The sequence below is a fragment of the Poecilia formosa genome, unplaced genomic scaffold (assembly GCF_000485575.1).
Source record: "Poecilia formosa unplaced genomic scaffold, Poecilia_formosa-5.1.2 Scaffold923, whole genome shotgun sequence".
NCBI lineage: Eukaryota > Metazoa > Chordata > Actinopteri > Cyprinodontiformes > Poeciliidae > Poecilia > Poecilia formosa.
Window position 1 is genome coordinate 5,231 of NW_006800862.1, and position 10,292 is coordinate 15,522.

Consider the following 10,292-nt stretch of genomic DNA (forward strand, 5'->3'; position numbering starts at 1 on the left):
CAGGAGTGAAGCTTCTCTCTGCTGGACTGAAGAGTCCAAACTGCAACCTGGAAACTCTCAGGTAAAATGTGACCAATCCTGGTGAAACCAGACTTCTGTCCATTACTTGATATCAGTGATTATGTAATTATTATTTCAGTAGTGGATTGTTATAATAGATGTTTTACTAACGTTGCTAACCTTGAAATGGCTAACCTTGCTAAGTCTCAACAAATAAACATGCCTGGTTTTATTTACGCCAGGCTGAAACAACCAAGAAGAAAGTGATTTAGAAAGGTGGGGGTTAGGCTTCAACTGATAGTGTAACTCTGGGCACTTGACAGATTTCAGATTTATTTGAATCCCAATTGGGCAATTGATGTTGAAGCAAGTATAAAAACTAAAAGGCAAAGTATCACAGATTAAAAAAATCAACAACAGAACATACAGAAGGACATGAAATACAAATCAATACATAATGGAAAGAGTACAGCAGTGCATTTCATTATTCACCGACAGTTCCTACAAACACTAAATCAGGTGCGAGTCCCCTTGTCCTGCATTAAAGAGATATTGTTGCTGGAACAAATAAAGCTAGTACCTGTCACTTTTTATACTAGGAAGTCTGAGCCTGATGCTAAAAGTCAGAAACTGGAACTCACCATGTAAAGCAGGGGTGCCTAATTCCAGACCTCGAGAGCTACCATCCAGCAACTTTCAAATGCATCCATGCTCCAACACACCTGAATCAAATGAATGGCTCGTTACCAGGCCTCTTTAGAGTTTATCCTGGTCTGTTGGAGTAAGGATACTTCTAAAAGTTGCAGGATGGTAGCTCTCGGGGACTGAACTTGGGCAGCCCTGATGTAAATGATGAGAAATATCAGCAAAAATGGCTTTAGTGTTCCTAATGATTTGTTTTTTACACAATTCTGTAAGTGAGCATTGTTCAACTCCTAATATCTTATTGTTAGTATGTATTACTCTGCTAAGTAATATATACTTAGAGTAGTATTAGGCATCTAATCTAATACTAGATTAGCTGCCTTGATCTTATCTAGTATTAGATCAAGGCATTTCTTGATCTAATACTAAGATTTCCAAACCAATAGAGGAAGAAAAAAGTGAACAGATTCAATATGTGATCTACAAAATAGGATCATCAATGACTTAATTGAAACTTTGCAAGCCTCTTTAGACAAAATAATCTTTGCTGGCCCTTTTTTGTAGGTTGTCTAAATGGTACGTACATTTTAACTTACTATGCAAAATACTGCCAAGATATTTGTAGTTCTCTACTGTCTCCACTGCCTGAGCTTTAATTACTATTTGATTTGTTTTATGGAGGTTCTGTCTAAAATCAATACACATGTTCTTGTATTGAACAAGAACATGTGTATTGTTCTTGTTCAAGAACAATACACATGTTCTTGAACATGTGTACATTTAATGAAAGAAAAGCTTTATCACACCAGTCAACAAAGTCATCTACCACAGGGCCACAGGGATGTTCATCACAGCTTCAATTATTACAACTGAAAACCAGCGATCAGGCCCGAAACCTGGGAGTAGTGATGGACTCTGACCTGAACCTTCAGAGCCACATTAAGACAGTCACAAAGTCGGCCTTCTATTACCTGAAGAACATCTCCAGGATTAGAGGACTGATGTCTCAGCAGGATCTAGAGAAACTCATCCATGCGTTTATCTTCAGCCGCATTGATTACTGCAACAGCGTCTTCACAGGTCTGACTAATAAATCAATCAAACAGTTGCAGCTGATCCAGAATGCTGCTGCTCGCGTTCTCACTAAAACCAGGAAGATAGAGCACATGACACCAGTTTTAAAGTCCCTACACTGGCTCCCTGTAGCTCAGAGGATAGACTTTATAATACTGTTGTTAGTTTATAAATCACTGAACGGTTTAGAACCACAATACATTAAAGATCTGTTATTGTTGTACCAACCGTTTAGACCCCTCAGATCTTCTAGTTCAGGTCTGCTCTGCATCCCCAGAGCCAGAACCAAATAAGGAGAAGCAGCATTCAGTTTCTATGCACCACAAATTTGGAACAAACTTCCAGAAAACTGTAAAACAGCTGAAACACCTTTAAATCTCAACTTAAAACCCACCTGTTTAGAGTTGTTTATGGCTAAATTAGGATTAGAGTGTGGGTTTTGATGTCTTCGATGTTTTTAATGCTTTTATCTTTACTTTTTATCTATTTATTAATTTCTGTTATTCCTCTTTCTACGGAGCCTGGTGCTGCAAGGTTGGAGACCTTGTCCTGTTAGGCGACGGGGCCTGAATAATACCCGTGTTAATTGGACGGCGGAGTCCGGCGACGACAGGCGCTTAAATTCCGTCCTGTCAGGCGACGGGGCCTGGATAATACCCGTGTTAAACGAACAACAGAGTCCGGTGATGACAGGCGCTTAAATTCTGTAACTAAAGAATATTTTTATCTTTTTTAGTCTTTTTCTTTGTTTTTTCAAAATCTCTTTCTCTTTCTGTTTATTCAATGTCACATGGTGTGTTTATTTTTTCTTTAATTATGTAAAGCACCTTGAAAGCACCTTGAATTATGTAAAGCACCTTCAAGGTGCTTTACATAATGTGCTATACAAATAAAATTTGATTGATTGATCATGTAAACGGCAAGTGTTGTAGTACTCGAGATCGGTCTTGGTCTTGAGACCATTCTTTGATGGTTTCGGTCTCGTCTCGGACTCGGGCGCTAAGGACTCGGGATTTTATTTTAAGACCGGAACTGTGAAAATATCGCTAAACGTACAGCATACTCTCCAGTTTATTCACTTGCACGCGGCACTCCAAGACATGCGGTTTTCTATGAGCGGCAGAATATGTCTGTCTAATCATCGGTAATAGAATATCCATCCATCCATTTTCTTGACACCCTTGTCCTACATTTCGATTCCCGGCCCTGGTCTTTCTGCATGGAGTTTGCATGTTCTCCCTGTGCATGAGTGGATTTTCTCCGGGTACTCTGGTTTCTTCCCACAGTCCAAAAAAAAAACAAAAAAACATGACTGTCAGGTTAATTGGCCTTTCCAAATTGTCCCTAGGTGTGAGTGTGTGCATGGTTGTGTGTCTCTGTGTTTCCCTGCGACAGACTGGTGACCTGTCCAGGGTGACCCCGTCTCTAACCCGGAACGTTAGCTGGAGAGGCACCAGCAAGCCTCCTGACCCCACTAAGGGACAAGGGTAATAGAAAGCGCTGCATAAATCATAAGAAATCCGATGGCCAAAGCTAACTGAGCAGCGTTTCGCTTTCACAGACGGCGGGGACTATGTCTAACTTTTTTCGTCACTTAGAAAAGTAGCTCAAAGAAGGTAAGCTCCGTTGACGTGATGTTAGCAAAGCTAGCTGTATAGAGACACAAAAGCATCGTAATGAAAAAAATGTTGTCACTGCACTGAATTATTTTGCAGAGGTGTTGACTGACTTCTCGCATATATGGGACAATGCTGTGTCCAAAGGGTCTGCAATATAGTGATGTGGCATTCAGGAACAGTACGATTCTTCTGCTCAACTCTTTACTTATTAGATAGGACTGGAGCCTCACTGAGAGCCATTGTTCTATCCGATTACCATACGATGTCAGAATGGCATACATGCAGTGAGTACCATGCCTAAGAAGTCCGACCGTCAGAGGAGTTGTCAGTTCACCATACGCAACAAGTTATGATGAAAATAAGTAATTAAATTATTTTCAATTATAACTATATAGATATTAATGTGTTGTTGTGGTTTCAAAGTGTATTTAAAGCAGGGTCTGGCTGCAGTTGCCGTAAACTACAACACACACGTTTAAAACTTACTTAACCGCTAAGTCAGGATACATACAACTGTTAATAACAAAGTGTATGACGATCTACATCATGATTCTATGTTGCTGATTAAATAAAATCATACATTGTTCTTTGTTCTTGTAATGCTCTGCGTACACTGCAGTAGGTATCATTATTTCATTTAATTATGCACATTGATATTTTTTAAATTAACAAATAAATAAGACCAAGAACAAAAGAGCACGCAGAGCATGCGCATTGCTCTTTGTTTTTGTTCAAAGTGGCAGCTGTAATGTCTGCCATGGTGTCAGACTACCTGGCTTCATGTACCAGGCGAGAGGTCTCCTTGGTTACTTCTTGCGTGTTGCTCCTTGGTCAGTGTTCATAGTTGAGCGTTATTTACCGTCAGGGCATTGCCTCAATTCTCAATTGCTATGTTTAATGGTGCAGACAGTGGTGGTTTCTGACATGAGCAATATGGGCAAACACCCAGGGCGTTATCTTTTTAGGGATGGCACAAGACCATTGCAGATTGTAGAACAGAAATGGAACCAAAGCAGAACAAAGAATTTGTTCTACTTTTAATATTGGTAAAAAATTTATTAAGTATTTAATATGTAGGTGTTTTTATGGGAATATGGATCTTTCAAATCAATTTGAGAAGTAATTTTGATCACATTTCACATTTTATCATATGTAGCACGGGGTGCTGGTCTTGGTCTTGACTCGGTCTCGACTTCCGTCGGTCTTGGTCTTGACTTGGTCTCAGACCCTAAAAGTCTTGGTCTTGTCTCAGTCTCTATACACTCTGATCTTGGTCTTGTCTTGGTCTCGGATTAGGTGGTCTTGACCACAACACTGTAGAAGGCTAACTATCACTGAGTCATCTGGAAATTATAATATTAACCTATTGTCATGCCAGCTGTGACAGTTGTCAGTGTACAAAATGTAAAGAAGAGGAAAAAGGATGCAGCCTAGAGGGGACCTGGTAGACAGGGACATCTCTCCAGACATGCATCCATTCAGTCTGACTTTCTACGTTCTGGATGTTAAAAAAATCAAGAATCCAACGCGCCACATTAAAATTCAGATGAAAGTTATTAAGCCTATTAAAAGCCAATGAAAAGTCTACAAGTAACAATTTTTGTTACCTTCAAGATGTTTTAGTAAGGTGGTAGTGGCATCCTCAACTCCCCGAACGGTCCTGTTGGCAAACTGTAAAGGATCCAATAAATGTTCAGCTTTTGTAAGATCTTTCTGAGTAATAATATTTTTCCAAAGATTTCATAACAAGGGAAGTCAGTGCAACAGGTCTAAAATAATTTACCAGAACCAGAACCAAATGAGGAGAAGCAGCATTCAGCTTCTATGCACCACAAGTTTGGAAAAAACTTCCAAAAAAACAGTTGAAACACTGAATGCTTTTAAATCTCGACTTAAAACCGACCTGTTTAGAGTTGCTCATGGAACATAAACAGCCATTGGGATTTGAATCCCAACCCGGGTTTATGTTTTTAATGTTTTTATTTGTCTATTCAATGTTGTATGACTGTGTTTTTGTGTTTAACGATGTAAAGCACTTTGAAATGCCTTGCTGCTGAAATATGCTATACATATAAAATTTGATTTGATTTAGAATTTTTGGGTGGCTCGTCTTTGCCACAGGAATAACTATGGACTGCTTCCACCACCTTGGCACCCTCTGTTGGTTAAGTGACGTAAGAAAATATAGGAGTCAACTGTTCCACACAAGAAGAGAGCAGTCAACCACTGATATTATCTGGTCCTGGGGTTTTCTAACCTTGCAGCATTTAAAAGATTCAGCCACAGAAGGAACATCGACGGAAATGTGACCACAACAAAGAAGCCTGCTTCTCAGATTTAAGATCTCATTACTAAAATCAGAAGAATCAAGCCTGAAGTAAAACATATTAAACTCATTTGCCAATTGGTTATCAGAATTAAAACCAGGAAGAACCACCTTTCTGTTCCACTTAATCTCTGATCCAATTGTTTTCAGCCCATTACAAATTGAACACAACACCTCAACATTCTCATATTCTCATCATGTGATGAATTGTGTGTCTGCAGCTTATCAGGCTGTTTGGTCTCAGAGGAAGGCTGTGCTTCTCTGGCCTCAGCTCTGACCTTTAACCCCTCCCATCTGAAAGAGTTGGACCTGAGCTACAACCATCTAGGAGACTCAGGAGTGAAGCTGCTGTCGGCTGGACTGAAGGATCCAGACTGGAGACTGGAAGCTCTCAGGTATGGAGGAACCTGCTGCAGGAGCAGAGAAGGTCTGATAGAGGAGGAAGAGGAGAAACGTCTTTAGTCTGATGGGAAACATTTAGTTTGAAGAGAAATATTTAGTTTGATCATTAAATATTTAGTTTGGAACCATAACGTTTATAAATGAAAGAATAACATGGTGAAAACATGACTTGACATTCTAAAACTCCCTTTATCTCTTATGACAGTTAAGAAACTCAAAGTACTGCTGACAATTCTGACTGTGTAACTTTGTAAATGGTATCTAATGAAGAACTGTAGGAATCTTTCACATGATTCTGAATGACCCTGGGAAACCAACCCATCTACTGGAACCACAATGACATGGTAGTCAGAGCAGCAGGGGGCCAAATATAGCTCCATGTGGAACCAAGAGGTTGGAGAGAGAAAATATGTTTAAACTGTTTCCTATCAGAGTTCAGTTTGCCTCTCTGTCTTCACAAAGTAGGAGCATCATGGGCTGGGTGGGGCTTCCACTGATTGGTCTACTGAGAAAATACAAGAAGCTGATTGGCTGATAGGCAGATAAATAACATCATAAAGCAGATGTTATTGTTGTTGAAGAGAGACAGCAGGAAGAAAGGAACAGGACTCGAGGAGCATGAGCAACATCTATAAAAGATCATCTACATTCAGAGAAACAAGATGTGGAATTAATCAAGAATGTAATAACTAAGTTAGATTAGAATCAGTTAATCCAAATTAAAGGTCAAGATAATTGGTAAAATGTGATAACTTTAATGCCTATGGAATAAAATGGAAGCGAAGTAAATGAAGAGTGAAGAGCAGAAGAATATTTAGAGGGTAAGAACTGATGATGTTTGGATGGTTTAAGAGAGAAAGAACAGATATTGATCCAGGAAATGGACCAGTCCTTGATTTTTCAGGAAGATTTCAGCTGATTGTGAAATGAGATTTATTAGACGCCTCATCTGGAGGCAGAGATCATTACCCAGTTTTCTGGAATATTCTCCTGACTAAGAACGGCTCACAAGGAAAATTAAAGTGTGGAGGATAAATAGGAACTCTGATTAATGAAAATATTCAGATTCATCTTCAAACTGCCACATCACTCATGAAAGAGTCGAAGGAGTTCAGCAGTTAGATTTCCATGATGATCTATGGAAGATAGAAAGGACTTTAAAACGATGTTGGATGGAGCTGCAGACCAATCAGCCCCAAGAAGCAAAGATGAGAAAAAGAGCTCCATGTTGGTCAGATGGATATTTAAAAGTTCTCAGACAGAGAAATAACTTTGGATTTTAAGCAAAACTCACAAATATTGTAAAGTTGAGCTAAAATATACTACACATGAAGCAGCATCTAGAAATAACTATTCATAAGGGAAAAAATGAAATTTAAAAGTATAGTAGTTCTATTTGCTATTTTGACCATATAAATCAGTGTTGTAGTCAAGACCACTTATCCCGAGACCAAGGCAAGACCAGAGTGTATCAAGACCGAGACAAGACCAAGACTTTTAGGGTTCGAGACCGAGTCAAGACCAAGACCAGCGCCCCGTGCTACATGACACAATAAAATGTGAATAGTAATAATAATAATAATAATGAATTTAATTTGTACCGCACTTTTCATTAGCAAAAATCTCAAAGTGCTACACAGTGCAACTAAAATCATAGATAAAATCAATATCATAAAATCATGTGGAGGCAGAATAGGCTTGCTTAAATAGAAAAGTCTTTAAGTGTCTTTTAAAGTCAACCAGTGGTTGTGGAGCTCTCAAATAGTCCGGGAGAGAGTTCCAGAGATGGGGGGGCAGCCCCAGCGAATCCCCGATCTCCCATGGTCCTTAATCTGGAGCGAGGAAGGTGGAAGAAGTTGCAGATCGTAGAGATCTGGTGGATGAATGTGGAATGAGAAGGTCCTTCAGATAATCTGGTGAGGTTCCGTTTAAACACTGATGGGTAATGAGAACAATTTTATACTGAATTCTGTAGGTGACAGGAAGCCAATAAAGGTCATGCAGAATAGGTGTAATATGGTCAGATTTACGGGCCCTCAATAGAATCCTGGCTGCGCTGTTTTGAATGTATTGAAGCTTCTGAAGGTGTGTTTTATGGATTCCAACAAACAGAGAGTTGCAGTAGTCCAGCCTGGAGGAGACAAAGGCATGGGCGAGAGTCTGAGCATCAGCGAAAGAGAGAAATGGACAAATTTTAGAGATATTACGAAGATGAAAGAAACAGATTTTAAACAGATGCTTAATGTGATTTTCAAATGTAGAAAAAAAAGATGAGAATCCATTCTAACTCCAAGATTTGTAACAGTGGTGGAAAGTGGGATATCTTGTCCAGAAAAGAAAATAGTCGTCAAATATGATCAAAATTGCTTCTCAAATTGATCTGAAAGATCCACATTCCCATAAAAACACCTCGATATTAAATACTTAGAGCTGAAATAAATGTAACCAATATTAACCAATACCATCTCTGTGCCACAATCCACGGTGGTCTCGTGCCAACCCTAAAAAAAACAAGCATATATTTAGGATCTGATCCATATTATCTCGGGGGTGGGGGAAGACTTCTCTTATAATCTTGAGGATTTACCTGTGTCGAGGCGATCCACATAACTCAATGGAGCTGCAGACCTCATATTATACGATGAGCCATAAGAAAGCTTTCAAAAGCTTCGAGAATACAATCATTGAGTCAAGCATTTAGGATCAAAAGAAGCATTAGATGGCTGTCGAGTTGTTTCTGCCGCGTGAGTAGTGAGTTGTGCTATTTTAAGTAATTTTAGCCAAAGACAGTGGTTCCCAAACTTTTATTCCTGCACCCCCCCTCCCCCAGTGGTTTGCAAATATTTTCTAGGCCCCCCCTGTCCCTGCCCCCTTTGATCGACTTTTTTGGGAGCAAAATGAATGTACTTAGTTGAACATAGACAACAACATCAGTAGCCTACAGGCTGCTTGTTAAGCTTAAGGTGCTGTATTGATGTTACCTAGTCATCTTTTAGCTAACTTCACCTGCATCCAACAGCTTTACTCAACTCAATCGGTTAGTTTGGAGGAAAACTGTGAAAAGTTCTTTGCATTTTGTTGGTTTACTGCCATGATTCTAACACACCTGCGTAGCTCTGCACAGCACCAGCAGGTCCCCATCGCTGCCCCACAGGTGTAAACCCAGCGAGTGTCGTAGCACACATGTTGCGTTTAAAGGTGGCTCGGAAAAACAGGTTACCACATGTTAACAACGGATTAAACAGTTTTAACTGCTGATAAAAGTGACAGAGGACACAGATATGGGAAGTGCAGAAGCCCCTACTGTATCAAATTGACAGAGGAATAATAAGGTAAAAATCCAACGCATACAGCGTTCTTGTTTTTTTTTCATCCTGACGGCTTACCGCGCCCCCCATTGGGTGATGTAGGTGCTATGTCTTCTGAAACCCAGCAATAAGCAAGAAGTAACCAAGCACAAGGCGCTCACCGTGACTGTTCTCACCCTCTCTCCCTCTACATCAGGGGTGCCCAAAGTGGGTTTTTGAGGGCCGGCATCCTGCATGTTTTAGTTCTCTCCCTGGTTTAAAGCACCTGGATCAAATGATGGCTCGTTAGAAGGCCTAAGAGGAACATTGACAAGCTGAAAAGGTTGTTACTACCACCAGGGAGAGAACTAAAACGTGCAGGATGCCGGCCCTCAAGAACCGACTTTGGGCACCCCTGCGCTACATGAAGCCAGGCAGTCTGACATCATGGCAGCTGCCACTTTGAACGAAAACAATCAAAGAGCAATCTGCATGCTCTGCTTGTGCTTTCATTCTTGTGTTTTATTTATTTGCCAATTTAAAAAATATCAATGTACATACTTAAATGTATTCCATAAAAATAAGAGCAGGATTTTATTTTGATCCAAAGATCTGATAAACTTACTGAGAAAGATAAAAGACAAGATAAGCACATCCGGAGTTTCTGGAGTGAAGGGACTATTACCTTCATAACCCATTACTGCAGCTGCTTGACTGAGGAAGCTGCTTCTTGGTCTCATTGTAAATGTGTGCAGCGCCACCTGGTGGTGCTGGTTGGTAGAGGAAGTGCTGAAAGGTTGGAGGGGTTTGTCAGAGGTGTGTGATGATGGAAGCCTCTCCCTGGTTTGTGAGTCTGAGCTCAGAGATCAAATGTTTGGTTCTTGTTGAACTCTTTGTTGAATGTGATGCAGCTTCTCCTTTTTAATGTTTGTATTTCTG

General features: G+C 40.0%; 1 long non-coding RNA gene across 1 annotated transcript; it reads left to right on the forward strand.

Moving 5' to 3' along the window:
• The first annotated feature begins 16 nt into the window (after positions 1 to 16).
• On the forward strand, positions 17 to 5,954 carry LOC107835020 (uncharacterized). Its single transcript, XR_001660849.1, has 2 exons — positions 17 to 61; positions 5,886 to 5,954. It is a non-coding gene; the product is annotated as an uncharacterized LOC107835020 (long non-coding RNA).
• The last annotated feature ends 4,338 nt before the right edge of the window (positions 5,955 to 10,292 follow it).